General features: G+C 35.2%; 1 pseudogene; it reads left to right on the top strand.

The window, feature by feature from the left end:
• The first annotated feature begins 16,220 nt into the window (after positions 1-16,220).
• Positions 16,221-16,921, top strand: LOC119545200 (annotated as a pseudogene).
• Positions 16,922-19,208: the final 2,287 nt, after the last annotated feature.

Genomic DNA, 19,208 nt, shown 5'->3' with positions numbered 1-19,208 from the left:
GGACTCCAGTAAACTAATTGAGACCCACCCTGAATAGGTGTGGTCACATCTCCATGGAAACAACCTAATCAAAAGATCCCACCCACAATAATTCTGCACCCACAAGACTGGATTAAAAGAACATGGTTTTTCTGGGAAACACAATAGATTCAAACCAGCACAGCCTGTCATGCCAACATAATAGATAGAAGCCCAAAGTGACTCTTGTGAAATACACATGAAATATCCATGACTAATAGACATGAGGGAAGATGCTCAGCCTCATTAGCCTCATTTTATTAGGGAATATAAGTTATAACAATAAGACTACACCTTTGAAAGGTTTTAAATAAGGGAGAGATGTGGTCAGAAAACTGTAAGTATATTTTAATTTGAAAATAATTATAATGATGATAATAATAATGATAATCTCTAGACAAAGACATATAAATGAAATTTCAGATTTTTCAAATTTTAAATAATGATATTACATCAACACAAATTTCCATACTTAAAAATAACTCGTTATAACAAAGCAACAGAATACTAAAAATCAACATTACAATCACTGGTTCCTGAACTTGGGGAAACACAGCAATATCAACTTCATAAAATGATTCTATTAAAAGACATACCTAAACATTAAGTAAGCCTATTCATTTTCTAAATATAAAGGCTTTCTTCATATCAATGAAAACTCTGCCCCATTTGCTAGTCAGCTCATATTCTTTTACAACTGATAATGGAGCATTTCTTCTTTCTTTTGTACTTTTCCACATTCCATTAAATCTGTACTTTCATTCTCCTCTCTAGTTTTTAATGAAGTCAGTCCTTCCCTTTTCTAGTTAATTTTTTGAATAGAATTTCCCTGATGCTGAAACACCCACTGCCTGCTGTTACCTAAAGACAAAATCCTTGCCACCCATGGAAAATGAATGTATTGCATTATTTCAAACAAATAAACATAAACAGTTTAGTGACACATTCTGACTTTGGCTTTCTAATTCATTGGCTCTGATACATCCTTTAGCTGAGTTGAGTTTAGTGACAGAGTAGAAATGTAATGGTAGTTCTTGGAGGTAAGCATAAGAGTCCCTGAGGATTGTTCCTTTATCCCCCTTTCCTCAAATAATATCTACTGACCATAGATCTAAAAAATTCACTACTCATTTTTAAACTTTCAATTTTAAAATGTAACTCAAATAACCAAAAGAACTTGGATTTCCAAGTTCCAGAACTTGAAAGAGTCTGCAGGCACCTCCCATGGATAAGACAGCATCAGAAGATTTGAGGAGCCATCCATTTACATGGCTGGCCACTGTTGGTTCACTTCTTCATCATGTCTTGAACCAGACTTGCAACGAGCTTCTGGTCCATTTTATCTGACTCCTGTCTCTCACTACTGTGATCCTTTACCTTACCTCTGAAGTGATATTTTAAAAACTAAGTTCACTGCCATGTGCAGAAGTGAAAGAGCAAGGGCTTTTAGAATCAGAAATAATTGATTCAAATCTTGGCTTTCCCATTTCCTAACTGTGGGGAGTTAAGCCAACTAATTACTTAAACTGTGTTACAGTTTCCTTTTTTTTTAAAAAAAAGAAATAATATCTGTCTTTTCATGTAATCCTGTTGTAAAGATTAAATATATAATACTGTAACTGGTACACAGAAGATTCTCATTGTAAAACTCCTTTTATTCCTTCTGAAGAGCTTACTGACTTCCTCTTGTCCATGCAATGATCCCAGAGTTAGATCATGCAATAGTTGCATCAGAATCACCTGCAGATCTTAATACTAACCCATTTATTAGGTCTTTGAAGAGACTAGGGGCTTTGCATTTTTAAAGAACTTCTCTAATTATCCATTGTTTGATGAATTTGAAAACCACCAGACCCTCCTTATATCATACTATCTGGCCCTGACCTACAGTTGCAACTTCATCCCTTATGGCTTCCTATCATGAACTCTACAGTCTAGCCACAATTTACTTCCTGTCCACTATTTAGAAACTCTAAATTCTAACTGAAATTTCTCTTTGCCTCCTAAACTCTAACTAATTTTTCAAGATAATGAAGTCTTCCACAGATGTTCTCAAGAAGATGACAACTCAATTCAATTTTTGTATATATATATCTTGCAATACCTAGCATGGCCTTTGCACATAGTTGATGAAATCAGAACTTAATTAATTATGGGCTAACCCACAAGCTATTGACTCTAAGGGCAAAAGAAATTCAGAAAAAGATTAAACAAATGTGGCCTATGAAAGTCAGGAAAATATCTTTCTGGAAGATTTAGAACTTGAGCTGGAATCCTACATAGATAGAATTTATCTTTTCAAATATAGTTAGAGAATGAATTTATGTATTCACATATTCTAATGGCTAGCAATACTCATCCTCTGTATCTTCCCACCAATTTCAATGTGAGTTTAAACATATTTCCTAAAGTCTGGCCTTAGGAAGAATAAGCAGAACTCACCCATAGCCAATCTCTATATATGAAAATGCTATTAAATTACTCACAGCCAATGTTTTACTTCCAGGCTAGGTTAGGCTCATCTTTCCACTTCTCACTCATGTTCTTTTTTAAAAGAGCCTACCAGGATGTTCCTTTGTCTGCTTCTATAATACCCACTTAGCCTAGTAAGGTTGGATCATGGCTATATTAATTTGAGAAACAAAAATAGCCATCTAATGAACCTGTCAATTTAAATGGCAGATTGCACAGCATAACAGTTCTTGGGGTCTATAATCATTTTTTTTCACTTTCCAGATTCTTTTTTTTTTTATTTCCCCTTTTTGAATAACTATTGTTCATTCAGACTTATCCAAGACTGCGATCCTGCATGTACATTTACAAGACTTTTCAAGACCCTGACACGTAGTTTTTCTGGCTCTAAAGAAATAATTTAAAGAACTCAAGTGCTCTCCCACAATTAATCTTGTTTGGACTTCAAATCTTCCTTAACCATGCTTGTTCTGCTCTTCATAGTTTGAATTTAATTTCCACAGAATAAGAAAAAAAAAAAAAAGAAAAACAAAAAGAAAACATGCACACGTGCAACACCCACGCACAATATCTCCAGTGTAGTGAAAGGCAGACACTAGAGAAATGGGGGTTTTATCTTAAGTTTAGTCAGTCACACCTTGCATGTGACTTCAGGCAAAGCTTGACATCAATTCTGACTCCATTTCCTTATCCATAAAAATACAAACCTCAGATTCTGCCTCGTATTTGGCCTCAGAAAACGTATTTCCCACCATCATTCAGAAGATATACATTATATATATTTACTAATTTTGTCACTTCTTTAAAAGAAAGTTTCCTGTTTAAAACAAAAGTAACAATGTATTGTGGGGCTTATAATATATGTAGAACCAAAAGTGATGACAAAAATGATATAAAGGATAGGAGTGGAGAAATAGAAGTATATTTCTATTGAACGTAGACTGTAATAAGTTATATATTTATATTTTAAACTGTATCAGAAGTTCTCAAAGTATGGCTTACAACAGAATGACTTGAAGAGCTGTTTAAAACTCAGTTTGGTGGAGTCCATCACCAGAGTTTCTGAATCATTATGATGAAGTGGATTCCAAGAATTTGATTTTTCCTTTATTTTTTGTCTAATTTATTTAATTAGACAAGTTATAGGTTTACAGAAAAATCATGTAAAATATACAGAGTTCCCATATACCCCACCCCCACTAACAACCCTTTGTATTAGTGTGGTACCTTTGTTACAGTTGAAGAAAGAATATTATCATTTACTATAGACCATAGTTTATGAGGGTGTATTCTTCCCAAATACCACTCTGTTATTAGCAACTTGCAGTAGTGTGGCACATTTGCTACAATTCATGAAAGAACATTTTAATAATTGCACTATTGTCTATAGTCCATCATATACAATAGGGTTCACTGTGCCATACAGTCCTGTTTTATCTTTTAATTTTTAATCCAGTAAATGAACATGATCTAAATTTCCCCTTTTAACCAGATATTCACACATATAACTCAGTGCTGTTAATTACACTCACAATTTTGTGCTACCATTGCCACCATACATTTCCAAAACAATACAATCAACACAAACAGAAATTCTGTAGAAATTAAACATTAATTCCCCATATCCTATACCCAACTCAGCCCCTGGTAACCTATATTCTGGATTTGAACTCTGTGAGTTTGCTTATTCTAATTATTACATATCATTGAGATCGTACAATATTTGTCCTTTTCTATCTGGCTTATTTTACTGAGCATGTCTTTAAAGTTCATCCATGTTATCGCATGAACCAGAAATTCACACCTTATTAATGCTGAATAATATTCCATTGTATGTATATATCACATTTTTTAATCCATTCATTGGTTGATGGACACTTGGGTAGCTTCCATCTTTTGGCAATTGTGAGCAATGCTGCTATGAAAACTGGTGTGCAAATATCTGTTTGAGTCCCTGCTTTCAATTCTTTTTGGTATTTATCTTGTAGAGGGATTGCCAGGTCATATGGTAATTCCATACTTTGCTTTCTGAGTCTTACACAGTGGCTGCACCATTTTACATTCCCACCAGCAATGAATGAGTGTTCTTATTTCTCCACACCCTTTCCCCAACTTGTTTTTATCAGTTTTTTTACAAGTAGCCATTCTAGTGGGTGTGAAATTAGATATACTTTTTTAAGTATAGCTATCTATTTATGTATATATACATATGTTACCAGAGAGTTCTACAAGTGGCTACCCAGTCATATTTTTTAATATCCAAGTGGCTCCAAGTCACCATCTTTTGTATTAAAGTCAGTGTTTCAGTTTCCTGGCTGCTAAAGCAAATATCACGAAACGGGTCAACTTAAACAGTGGGAATTTATTGACTCACAGTTTTGAGTCTAGAAGAAGTCCAAAATCAAGATGTCATCAAGGTGATGCTTTCTCCCAGAAGAATGTGGCATTCTGAGGCTGGCTGTTCATGATTCTTTGTCCTTGGCTTTTCTGTTACATGGCAATGCACATGGCAGATTCTGCTTATTTCTCTGTTCTACTGACTTCCAGGTTCTGGCTGCTCCCTGTGTGCATCCTTCTGTGGCCTTCCCTATAGGGCCTTAAGTGATAGGATTAAGACCCATCTTGATTAAGTTGTGCCACACCTTAAATGAAGTAACCTCATCAAAATGTCCTACCTATTATGGGTTCAAACCACATAAATGAAATTTAAGGACATGTTTTTCTGATGTACATAGCTCCAAGTCACCACAGTCTCTGATCCTGAGGTTTTTTTTTCCAAGTTATTACTAGCAAAACCAAAGAATGCTCATAAAGCCCATAAATCAATCATCTTTCTCACTCACTTGTGGTCATCTGCCTAGAAATAACAGACACTCTTTTGCAAGGAGTTCTCTAGGACTGCTGATCTATGGATAACTTAATAGTCTCCACCATTCTTGCACACCACTGCCATCAAAATCCAAACAGCATGGGCACCATGAGAAAAGCATCAATAGCTGCTGTGGGGTGTCACAGTCCCCTGGAAAGGACTAGGATTCCAGTGCAAGACTGCCTACTCCTCACAACTGTAAATCCACAGTGAATGGCTCCTTATGGGGCAGGGTATTGCAGGTTCACAAAAATAAAAACTGCTTGAGGCCTACTGCAATTGTTCCCTGTTAGCAACTTCTTCACACTACACACACACACACACACACACACACACACACACACAGTCCTCACAATGTGGCTGGGTCAGAAAGGGCTCCAATATCCAACCTTTAAAACTAGATATCTCAGAGAGCAAAGGAGTCCCCTTCTTTCTCGTTCCCCACAGTCCACATTTTTTTTAACAGTATAACTGACATACAACCAACCGCACATAATTAAAATGGACAATTTGATGTTTTGACATGTCTGTGTGTGTTTATATATACACATACATACACACATATACATAAACACACACACACATATGTGAGGCCATCACTACAATCAAAATTAGGAACATATACATCACCCCCAAAGTCTTCTTGTCCTTGTCCTTTTAATCTCTCTATCCTGCCACTTTCTCACCTAGTCTTCATTCCTCTTCCCAGGCAACCAGGGATTTTTTTGCTATCAATATAGATTAGTTTCCATTTTCTAGAATTTTACATTATAGAATCATACAAAATGTGCCTAATCCAAGGTCACAATAATTTTCTCCTATTTTTCCCTATAAGTTTTAGAACTTTGCATTTTACATTTAGATCTACGGTTCATTTTGAATTAATCTTTGAATATGGTACAAGATATAGATTAAAGTTTTTTTTTTGCATATGCCTGATGATTGCTAATTGGATGAGCTGCATTGTGAATAACATTTTGGGTGCTGAATAATTTTATATTCCTATAAAGATTCTTGATATTTGTTCTAAGACTTGGTTAAGTTACTTGAAACATTTAATCCCTTCTTGTCTTGCTTTTAAGCTTTCTTACGTGGCACTAGAGAAACGTTTAGACCTGGACTAATTTCTTTCCACTACTGAGGCAAAATCCTTCCATGTACCCTACCATATGCCTTATAAATTGAGAGATTTTCTACTATTGCTGGTGGGAACAGAAACTATTCCAGGCCTATGTGAGTTCTTAGTATTATTCCTCTAATTTTTTCAGGTGGTTCTTTTCCTGGCTTTAGGTAGTTTCTTCACGTACATGTGTTGATAAGTACTCAGTGGAAGACTCAAGGGGAACCCTCTGCAACTCTCTTAAGGTCTCTCTCTGTGCAGCTCTCTCCTCTCCAGTACTCTAGCTGCCTTGGCCTTCCTAGTCTGCCAGGTCTGCCTCATCTATTCGGTAAGATTCCCAGACTTTGCCTTGTTTCCCCCACCCTGTGCTGTGGCCTGGAAACCTTCCTTCAGGCAGTAAGCTGAGATAATCATAGGACTCACCTTGCTTGTTTGCCATCTCTCGGGATTCACTGGTTCATTGTCCTTCATTGCCTGATGCCCACTGTCTTATTTTTTTTTTTGTTTGTTTGTTTTGTTTTGTTTTGTTTTCATGTGGGAGAATAAATGGAATCCCTATTATTGGAAGCAGAAGTCCACGGCCCAGCTTATCTATTATAGAAGGATAGCTTACATTTCTTTCAGTTGGAAAACCTCATGTTGTTTCACTCACACTATCTTTTATTTTTGACCCTCTACTCCTTTACATTATATTCAGTTACATGTATTTATATCTTTTGTACACATCCTTAAAATATCTGAATTAATCAGAGAGACTTTGTGTGGCTTCACTGGTTTCTAATGATGACTCCTTTCTACGTTCATTACAACCCTTCCCAATTATACAGTCAGAATATCATTCTTTAGAATATGTACAGGGAGGTATAGGTAGAGCAATAGGGAGGTATAAGGGAGGATATGGGGGGATTGCATGTATCAGAATCACCTAGGGACTTTTCCCAACCTACATCTTTGACTCTCCAGTTTTCATATACTTCCTTTGGGGAGCATAATCTCCTTTAGAGACAATCCCTGCATTATTACTGATTAGAACTCTTCCCTTAGTCAGTGATTTTGAAAATGTGGCCAGGGGACCACCTCTACACTTGTCAAAAAGAGCAATTCCTAGGACCCATTGTAGAAATTTTAGAGAATCTTTGGGAATGGAACTCAGAAATACTATTTTTAACTGGCTCCCAAGTGATTCTCTTAGACATCAAGGTTTGAAAATCATAGCCTTTACAGTGGCTTGAGAAAGCATTTCCCTTTGAACTGTATTCCATTTTGGGGCTTTTATCTATGAAAGCATGTCTTTTTCTGTTCTCTAATATTTTAAAAGCTCCTTTCCCATTGTCTATGATATATGCTCAGCTATTCCCAGAAGTCCTTTCTTTTATTGTTTTTGGAACTCCAAATCAATATAGTCATATGACCAGAATCATAACAAATATATAGAACCATAACATTTAGTTACAAGAGCAGATGGCGATAATTCAAGCCTCAGAACTTGACAAACTTCTGAGAATTTTTATAAATGGCTCACATTTTATAAAACAGAATGAAATTATCAAACATTTTTATATATGAAGTTTCCAAAAATGTGCTATATACATTTTCAAGGGACATGATTCACCTCATGGAGCTACTTATTTCAGAAAGTTAGTTTTTGAAAAGTGTTTATCATGGTTTTGCACATCTAAATTTCAAATTATTTGGACTTTACTGAACATAGGTAGTCACAGATAGGGAATCTCTCAAATGAGGGACTATATGGAACATCAAATATTATGACCAAAAACATGAAATAGCTTATATTAGTAATATCAACATTGTTGAAATTTTTCTTTATACTATTGTTAGCCTGGTTTATAAAGGGAATCAGATAAAAGTATAATATTTGGAAAATTCATTAGATGTATTTATTACTTATTGTTGTAACAGAAACAAACTGAAATCCCACCTCCCTAATTAAGGTTTTAAGCTCCTGTTTATTCTTTTGATGATTATAACGTGGGGTAAAGTGTAGAAAATATTAATAAAAATTAAATTTCAGGTAGAAGTATTATTCTTTTACTCTTGAGTAAGGGAAAACACTATGAGTTACTGGCAATCAAATTGAAAAACATCTTATAGTAAATAATGCTTCCTTTTATTGTTGGCAAAAAAGTCCCAGCTCTGAGAGTAACCTAGAAAGCACTGTGATGAGTTTTCTGTGAAAAGAAATAAAACCAAATGTTCATTGTGAAGACTAGAGGATAATCCAGACTCAGGATTGGGTAGGAATCATCACATCCCACTTTTTACTGCAAGGCTGCCCAAAGATGTTACAATTAAATAGGAAAGTTAGGAATGATGACATAACTGAAAACCTTTGGATTGCTAGTCTTCATTTTATGCAACCTCTAAAAGATATTTTTATTTCTGAATTTGATTATATGCATTCAAAATGCTTCTCCAAATTCTACAAGGTATTATAATCTCTACAACAGACTAAAGCAATCTCTTAGACACTTTTGTTATTTCTGTGTTCTAAAAGGGCCAGAGCATGTCAATATCCCTGATCCAACTGTTTTGACACTTCTAATCTAGCTGAATCTAAGTATTGCCAAGATATCTCAACAGTATTTCACTTTAAAAGGCATTTATTTATTTATTTATTATTTATTTATTTATTTATTATTTATTTATTTATTGTGAAGATCTATTCATTGATTCATTCATTTAACAAAGGTATTTTGAGTACCAATTATGAACATCTAGAAGATGCTAGGGGACTTAAATCTCCTACTTTTAATTTTCACTGATTAGTTCATCCATGCTGCACCAAACATGGGCAAAAGAAATGCTTTATTACTTACCTCTCACTCAACAAGTGTCTCTTCTATGAAATTCTTCTTGATCATACCAAATAGAAATTATGTGTCTCTTCTTTATTACATGTTCATAAACCAATCATGTATTTTAGTTAATTTATTTTAATATCTTATATTTCAATTTAGTCCATACACTCTCAGAAAGCAGGAGTTCTGATGATACATCTTCATTTATTCCCTCATAAATTCGTATTTATTCATTCAACAGGAAAGATACTGGGCCAGGCATTATATGAAACAGAAAGATAAATAAGACACAGCTGCCATCATCAATTTGGTTTTAGTTTAATTGGTGAAATAATAAATGTAAACTGATTACCATGATATAATTCCTATAGATTTTCTTATATCTAAACATGTGTGAACTTGAGCTGAAGATTTTTCCCAGCATTCCTGGCCCCGTTTATTTTTACATAATTCGAATAATTTAACACTATGTCATGAACAAAATAGGGACTAAATCAATGTACAGATTGTATATTTGTTGAAAGACATTTTTAAGATTTTGATATTAGGCCCACCAAATTTCTTTTTTTGCTCATGAATTTCCTAAAGCTACCCACTGTGATACTTTGTAACATTTGCATTTTCAGATTCTGGTAGTCATAATTAATACAAGGAGATGGAAATCTTAATAAAGACATGAGGCAGCAATATGTAGTGAAAAAAGCACTGGGTTTCAAATCAGAGCATCCACGCTTGACTTTGGCTCCTCCATTTCTTAGTTGTGTGATCTGGGTCATTAGATAACCTCTGTCTCTGGGTCTGTTTCCTCATTTGTAAAACAGGGATAATAACAGCCACCAAGCAAGGCTGTTGTGAGCACAAATGAAGGAACAGGTTTGAAAGCATTTGGGAAATTGCCAAGCATTTTAAAAATGATATTGCAAGGGTTCACAAGCTTCTTGTGGTTAGTTAAAGGGTACCATGTAAAACACACTAAGAACTATCCTTTCTGCTATTCCCTGTCAACCTGACCTGCACTGACACCTTACCAATTTAGAAAAATCACATTTTGTCATTGAATCTCAGTCTTTCCAACCACAACATGAAAAGATGCTTTTTATAAGGACCTCAAGAATAGGTGTAAAATCCTCAGAAATCTTTATAATGAATTATTTTTATAATATAAAAATCTTCAGAAATTCTTTACAATAAAGAAATTTTTATAATAGGCAAATATAACAGTGCATTCACACATAAAGAGTAGCTCTCAATCATGGAATGCTTTTTATGCACCAGGCAATCCATAAAGTACTTTATGGAAGTTATCTCAGCATAGTATATGGATGGAAATCACAAGGTACAGTCAGAAGATGCCACACAGACTTGGACTGTACCACAGTACAGCAGTCAAGAATGGGTTTGAAAGGGGTTGTTTAAAGGCATGTTTCCCACAGATCAGCACCACAAATATAGATAGGGGCTTGCATGATATAGTTCTAAGATATGACACTAGCACAGAGAGTTGACAACAGAAGGGTATAGGGGAAAAATCTACATATTGCATACTAGGGACTATAATTAATAGGAATACCATACTAGTACTACACAGACATTAGAGACAAAAAATTAAGAGCTGACAAGAGCTATGAGATGTTTTGGGTTATGAGAATTGTTTAAAATGCACAGTGATAAGAATTGTATAACTAAGTGATGATAATGTGAGATATGGATGGCTTATTGTGGACATAACATACGCTTTGTGAACTTAGGAACCCCCTATTTATAAGTCAAGCCCTCCATCTTGAGGCTTGCTCGGGTGAAACTTATGCTTGTAAAGGGAAGGCTAAGCCTACCTATAATTCTGCCTAGAAGTCACTTCCAGAGAACTTCTTTCGCAAATAAATTCATCACCCTCCCCCTGATGCGGGAAAGGATCCCCCAGATGAATTAGTCTTCCTGGCAACATGGGACACGGATCCCACAAATGAGCCTGACCCTGGCATTGAGGAACTGAGAATGCTTTTTTGACCAAAAGGGTGAAAAGAAAGGCAAAAAAATAAGTTTTCAGTGGCTAAGAGAATTCAAATAGAGTCAAGAGGCTCTCCTGGTGGTTACTCCTATGCAAACTTCACCTAGATATGCCAAATGACTGCAGTATGATAAGCCTAAGTCAACAGTAGTACCGAAAACCTTAAAGAATACCTGGATCCCTATCTGATATTTATAAATGTTTCACTTACTAAGCTTATTCTTCAGAAACTTAAATCCATTAGAATGCTCCTATGCCAGCTAAGTCCCAAAACCCAGAGGCAACAGCCCCTTCAAGAACATCAACTAGATGTGTCCCCTGTTCTCGTAAAGTTGACACCACTTTTCAACACGAACAAGTTAGAGGGGTCACGGCCTAGACATTCTTGAAGATTGGTAAAAGTGATTTAAACTAGAGGAAGGGGTAGCAACAGACAAGAAGGAATTTAATTATATTAAATCTTTCTATAATTTTCTTTTTCTTAGTTTCTGGGGTATTAGAATAGCTAGATGGAAAAAACTAAAATGGTGGAACTGTAACACATGGTATCCTTTGAAATTTTTACTATGGCTACTTGTTAAATTGTAATTTGAAAGCTATCACCTTTTTGTACATATATTTCACAATAAGGAAATAACTGAAACTATATACTGTAACTCATAACAACTTTGGAAATTTCCTACATAACTACTTGTGAAACTACAGTTTGAAAGAGTGTATATATGCTATATTTCACAGTGAGGAAGTAACTGAAACTGTGGAACTGTAACCTATAATATTCTTTGAAATTTGTTCTCTACTTGTTAAATTTCACTTGGAAAGATATCACTTCTATATATATATGTTATATTCTACAATAAAAAAAATGATAAAAATTTAAAAAAAAAGAATGGGTTCTGGAATCCAAAGACCTAGATTCAATCCAGTCTTTATCCCTTAAAATAAAGAAGCAAGCAAGTAAGCAGACAAACAAACAAATAAGGTTCTTGTGAGGACTAAATCTAGTAAAGCACATAAAACACACACAGAGTGTCTGGTTCAATCAATGTTAGGTGTTGTTACTTTTTTTTTCTGTTCCTTCACCCACTAGCAAATTACCTTGGCCAAACTACCTAAACCTTCTGGACCTGAATTTCCTTATTTATAAAATGGGGATATAATGTCTATGTCATTGTACTCATGTGAGTATTAAATGAGATAATGCATAAATTGGAAAACACTATAGATATTTTAATTCATATTATCAACTCAATTTTTTTTTTCTGCCACTTTTCTCTTCATGCCAACCACAGTAAACTACCAGGACATCTTCTGGAAGTAAACTCTGGATTATATTAAAATTCTAAGAAAACTGTGCATTTTATCATCCAGAGCAGTTGCTTTCTGTGCTATCTCTGCTGCATAGCAGTGACCACCCCAGAGTCATCTAACTGGATATTATGATACCATGTGGGTTAGTGTCAGCAATTCTTAAGATGAAGTAGGCTGCAAGGTATCTGGGGCCCATCTCCTCCTCTGCTGATTCACTGGATGGCAGAGAATGGCATTCCTAAATGCCACCCATTCAACAGCCACCAGGCCTAAATATGATGACAGGAGGGATCAATACAAGTTCCTTCCCCATGATAGTTATAAGGAGCAAGGGAGCAGGGAGGCAGCCTGTTGAAGTGAATGAGTGTACATGGAGAGCTGAAATAATTAAACCCTTTTTTTTGCTCACAATTTTTAAGGCCTGGGCTCACCGATATGGATTTGAACAACTTTTCCTCCTCCTTAATAGCATGTATACATTAGACTGTTTGGAAGTTAAGAAAATTCAAGACATAATGACTTCAGTGCTATTTCTTGAATAGAAGCCAAGTTATTTATTTTTCATGTAATACCAGTATCCAGACTAAAGGAAATATCCTATTTAATAGCCCTCATATAACTCCTAAATTTGATGAACAGAAACATTAGTACTAGGTGGTAAGAGTGGTTGATTTTCTAAGAACAGAATTTACGTAAACATTATTTTACCTGATGTTCTCTCTTGGGGTCTGGTTGGAATGAGATACTGTGAGGAGTCTGTGTCAGTCAAGAGGCAATGTGGACATTCAGAGGGTATACCAGCCATCATTCTGTATGACATGAATACCTAGAAATACATATACATGTAATCATAAATTGAGGAATCAGTGGGAAATTATTGCAATAATTTTCAGTCTCTAAATTTTTAAAAAACCTTTAAAATTTGAAAATCTTCTGGTTCTAACTACATAAACCAACTATTAATAGTAATACAATCATATGAATAATGTATGTAATAGCACCATGTAAACTACAAAGCATTTTGCCAATGTGAGTTTTTAATGCCTATTACCCCTGCCTAAATATAATGGAGTCAGTGAAATTTACAGATTATTCAATGGTCCACACATTACCCTTCTTTTAAGACTCAGCTTAGGCATTCCTCATTCTGGATCAACTCATCTGCCTCCATCTAATTTGAAAAAATCACTATCTTCCTACATTCTTATCACATCTGTTATAACATTTATCAGTCTCTAGGCATTATATTTACTTATATATATGCCTAGTTTCCAGTCAAGATTCCAATTTCCTAGAAGGCAGGCTCCATTCTGCTCATCTTTGGTCAAGCCACCCTCCACTCCTGCACTAGGAGTTTGGACCTAGTTGGCATTCAATGATCTTTTTCTTTAATGATTTTTTAAAAACGTAGCTGATCATTCAGTTAGACTTTAACTGTGGTGCTATTTACTTTCTGACCCTTAAAGCATAATAATTATCTTCCCTACTCTGACCCCTTATAAACATATCTGGTTATCTACTGCAGACACATGCAGCCAGATTTATTTTGTGCCTTCCTCTAAGCTACACAGGATATTCCCTCCTGCAGTTTTTAGGGTGATACTTTCTCTCTATGCTCTCTCTGGTAAGTGGCATGCAGCACTTTTCCCTAGTGAGAAGGAAGTCAATAAGCTATATTTTACTGTGACAGCTGGGCCATTTGACTCGAGCCTTATTACACTTGATGGTTACCTTTAGGGATGTCTTTTTCAATTGTTTGTTTTTTAAATCGCTTGTCAGTTCAAACTATGGAAAACAAAGGGGAAACCCTGAATTTACTAATATGGACCCAGAATATGGGAAGCACTTATTCAAACATGGGTCCAATAAGACATTTAAGTCTCATGAAATCCACAGGTATTTACTGAGTACCAGTTAGATGCAAGGCACCTAAACAGCATGAGAATGATACAAAAGTTAATAAACTCTAGCAGTCCATTCATGAAAACTGGAATTATATTTGGGAAGTAATAATACACATGTGAAAAAAGTTGAAATTGTCTGAATTATTTAAAATGGAAGACAATAGTATAAAAGATACTCAAAATATCCAGTTTGGGCAAGAGTTTAGTAATGGGCATTCATTTCTGGAAGGCAATTTGGCAGTACTTATCAAGCCATTTACGGAGTTTTTCATTGGGAGTACTATTGACATTTCAGGCATAATAATCTTTAATGTACACGATTTTCATAAGAATTGCCAGACATTTAGTATCCCTAACTCTTGGACACTGTCATCGTGATAAGCCATAGTGCCTCCATTTATTTCCAAATGACACCTAGGGTATCATCCTTGGTAGTGAACCAACTATATCAGCCAGAATAAGCTAGGCTATGCTATACTAACGAACAACTTCAAATCTCAGGGACTTAGTACAACAAAAGTTCATTTCTCTCTCACCCTACATATTCAAAGTAGGTAAAGAAGAGTATTCTGCTCATTATAATTATCAGAGATCCAGGCTGTTGAGGCTCCACTGCAATATGTACATCTACAATCAGAGTGTGTTGGACAGAAGTGGCAGCAGGGTGAAGAAACTACAGCTGCAGATAGTAGAAAGAGTCAGCAAAGAAAGTTCTTAAAGCTTAGAGGCACACCTTGAGATACAAAACATAAATCCCTAGATTTGATAGTCCTAGTGTGGTTGCATGAAGAAAAGAAGATAGTGTTAAAATAAGGAAACCCACCCAGAAGCCATGTATGCAGGAAGCAAACTGTCTCTGTAGCAGTGTAAGGAGAAAAAAGACTTTGAATAGTAAAACCTGACTATTCCATTAGTTCTGGAGAAAAGAAAGCTAAATGAATTTACCACCAATCCCTAAACCCCAGGCTTGGAACTTGGCTCTGGCCTTTGTTCTGATGTAAACCTTCTCCTTCTAATTGCTAGGAAAGCTTATTCTTTCAAAGATGCATAATAAAAAAGGAAACATAAAAAGGATATTCAAAGATACACTACAGAAAAAAAAGAATGGAAGAAACAAAAAGAATAGTAGATTTAAAATAACATCCAGAAATATATTACCATGGAGCATTTAAATTATGACCAGACATTTCTCCCTAAATTTTAAAAACATAATGAAGTAATCATCTCTAAGAAACAACAGTTTAAAACACAAATTAAAAAAAAAAAAAAAAACCTCAGGAAAGGGACAATTAGACAACAGGAGTAGATGAAACATGAATTCTAAGAGCTCAAGAAAAGCAATGGAAGAAAACAATGAAACCATCATATGTATAAAGACAAAGGTAGAAGAGGATAAAGGAGAACAGACACTGCTGTAAACTCAGAAAGGAGCACAGATTAAGTAAATAAGAAAAGAAAGCAAATGAAAAGGATCAGCAAGAAAGTGAAAAATGATACAACAGTATATACAGTTGGAATCCTTGAAGAAAAAAGAAAAATAGAATAAAAATTTAAAGGGAAGAAGTGGTGTGGCTGTCACTCCGCTGAGCCCACATCAGGGCCCCAAGGCACAGAGAGGGGCTACATACTCCAGTTGTCCCCCTCTATCTGTCACGAGGATGCATCCACAGCTCTTAGGCCACCACTCATCCCAATGTCTATGGATGTAATGGAAGATCCTCTCAAACACACTCATCAACAAAATAAAATAACAGAGTGTTAGCTGCAGGGAAATACATAGAGGTAATTTCTTTTCACAAAAAGTCAGAAATATATCTTTCTGAATCCATGAGCTGACATGGTCTGAACAGACGAAACAGCTACTGCTCACTCATTCTGGAGAGGTGGGAAAGGGAAAAGAAGTGAAAGTATGAAAGCCCAGCAGAACATAGACAAAGATATAGTTCCTCATATCCAGGCATCATCTTTCAAACCCTCTGCTGTGAAAGTTAAAACATGAGTCCCTTTCTTTCTCAGAAGTAAAGGCCCTCTATGGAGACAGATACACAGAATTTCAGTGTGTTTGTGGGGAGAGGGGTATATTTTACAGACCCTTATTTTTACTTCAGCAATAGAATGAGCCTGCAGAGCCATCTTTGGAAACAAAGCCTCAAAAGATGATCAAACACGTATAAATGAGCAGATAACCAAAATTGTATTTCTGAAGAGGCATAAAGAATTCCCTGTGGCTAAAAATGAAAAGGATAAGAAAAGGAAATAAATAACCAGAAGCTGAAAAGGCCAGTTTTCAAAAAGGTCCAATAAAATAGGAGCCATATGAAGATGCTAATTTTATAGAAAAAATTAGATTTATGGAGCTTGCCACCACATTAAGAAACTTCAACAACTTCATCAAACTGATAGAAGCTTGCAGCAAACATAGGGGAAGTTATTCTAATACTCTATCTTCCTTGCTTAAATTTCCCATCTGCAGAACTTCCTTTCTCAGAACTGCTTGAGAGTAATCTGAATAACTTAAACCTAAGTAAAATGGAAGTCCATAATAGAGGCAAGGAAGAGAAATAATAAAGTTCACACACAACAACGATAACAACACATGGAAAGCCACCACACCAGAGATAATCTGGGAGGTAAATCATTTGCCAATACTTCAGGACAAGATGCAGACCATGATTTACAAAACAAGCACTGTGAAATATGTGACATTTTGATTTGTTGACTCAAGCTAAGGATTCTAGTCTTGGCAGATACTAAACTCATGAAGGTTCTGTTTTATTTTATCAAAATTAGAAGCCAAATGGCTACTAGGAAACCTATTTCAAGAAACAAGTATTTTTCTTTTCTTAGGATTATATAAGTATGAAATGTTTTATGTAATAATTAATCTGTAGTGTCATAATAGATAATGAAAACCTAGATAATATGAAAGCCTAGGGCTATCTTTATGTAATTTAATGCAAACTTTATTAATTCATATGATGAAACTATATATACCACACTCTGCACTATTTTAATACAAACATAACCTTTATACTTGTTACATTTTGATTTTATAAAGAAATGAAAATATTAATTCTGCTTTTTCTTAATTACCAGTTTACATAGTTAATCAATTTGCTTTGTAAATTCAACTTTTTTATTTGTTGTATAGTGTGCTATTTAAAAAATATCCAAGGAATTATCCCTTTGTTTTTGATGATGAATAAGTAGAAGTAATCCTGGTTGTATGCACTTGATTATAAGAAAAGAATAAAATAATACTGTTTAACAAAAGATATAATTCAGGTAAACACTCCTGAAATAAATGATAAGAATCTATAAATAGAAAAGGGTATCCTTTATGCTTGAGAAACCCATTAGAATAGTCCTACTAAAAAGAAGTTATCAGACATCAACAACTGAAAGGAAGAGAGGGAGGGAGGGAGGAGGGGAGGAAGGATGCATGGATGGATGGATTCAGCCAAAAACATCTAGTCACTTAGAGAATAAACTGGTCTGGCTCAGAATTCTCCACTGCAACATCCAATGTCAGAACATAGTGGAATAATACTTACCAAATCCTCAAGGAAAGAGTGCTATTTCAAGAATTTATATTTTGCTCTCTTAGCCCAAGTGCTTCATAGAGCAGCATCTGGAACAAATCCTTAATCAAGTACATGTATTAGTTTCCTATGACTGCTGCAACAAATTACCATAAACATGGTGGCTTACAACTGTAGGAGTTTATTCTCTCACAGTCAAATCGGTAATACTAACTGAAATAAAGTTTGTTGGCAGGGTTGGGTTCCCTCCAGCAACTCTAGATGATAATCCATTCCTTGCCTTTTCCAGCTCTGGTGGCTACTGGCATTCCTTGGCTTTTGGCAGCGTCACTCCAATCTCTACTGCTAAGGTCCCGTTGCCTTCTGTTCTGCATGTGATTTCCCTCTTCCTCTTTATGATAAGGACACATGCAATTACATTTAGGGCCAGAAAACTGATCATCTCAAGATCCTTAATTTAATCACATTTCCAAAGACCCTTTTTCCACATAAGGTAACATTAACAGGCTCTGCACAGATGAAGAAAGCAAAGGAATCTGTAAGAGACTAATCTACTCAATTCCATGCAAATAAACTTGAAAACTAGGATGAAGTAGATAATATTCTAGTAATGTATAATTTACCAAAATTATTTTGGGCAGAAAATTTAAACAGATTTCCAAAGAAGAAATACAGAAAGGTGCCAAAGAACTTCATTTCTCCCTTGCACCGCCCCCAGCAAAATAAAGTGTCTGGACTAGATTAATTCCCAGGGGGATTCTACTTAAACATTTAAAAACCAGATAATTCCAATGTGATTTAAACTGAGTACAGGAAAAGAAGGAATGCTTCTGAATTCATTTTTTGAAGCGAGTATAACAGGGTTACCCCCGAATCAACAAGGATTACATAAAAAGAAAACTACCAATCACATTTCATTGGTTACACAGAATGCAATAATTTGATATTAGGATATATGCAGATCAAAAGCCTTCTTATATTCAACAAGATATAAGACATAATGGAAGGAAAAGCCTTTATTTTTGATAACAATACAAAAAGATAAAATACCTAAAAGGAAATATGTGAGATCAACATGAAGAAGATATTAAAATGCTACAGAGGAACACAAAATAAGATATGAACCAAAGGAAAAGCATTCCATG

This window comes from Choloepus didactylus, chromosome 10 (genome assembly GCF_015220235.1).
Source record: "Choloepus didactylus isolate mChoDid1 chromosome 10, mChoDid1.pri, whole genome shotgun sequence".
Taxonomy (NCBI): Eukaryota; Metazoa; Chordata; class Mammalia; order Pilosa; family Megalonychidae; genus Choloepus; species Choloepus didactylus.
Note: the sequence above shows the minus strand (reverse complement) of the source record. Positions and strands in the feature narration are given on the sequence as shown.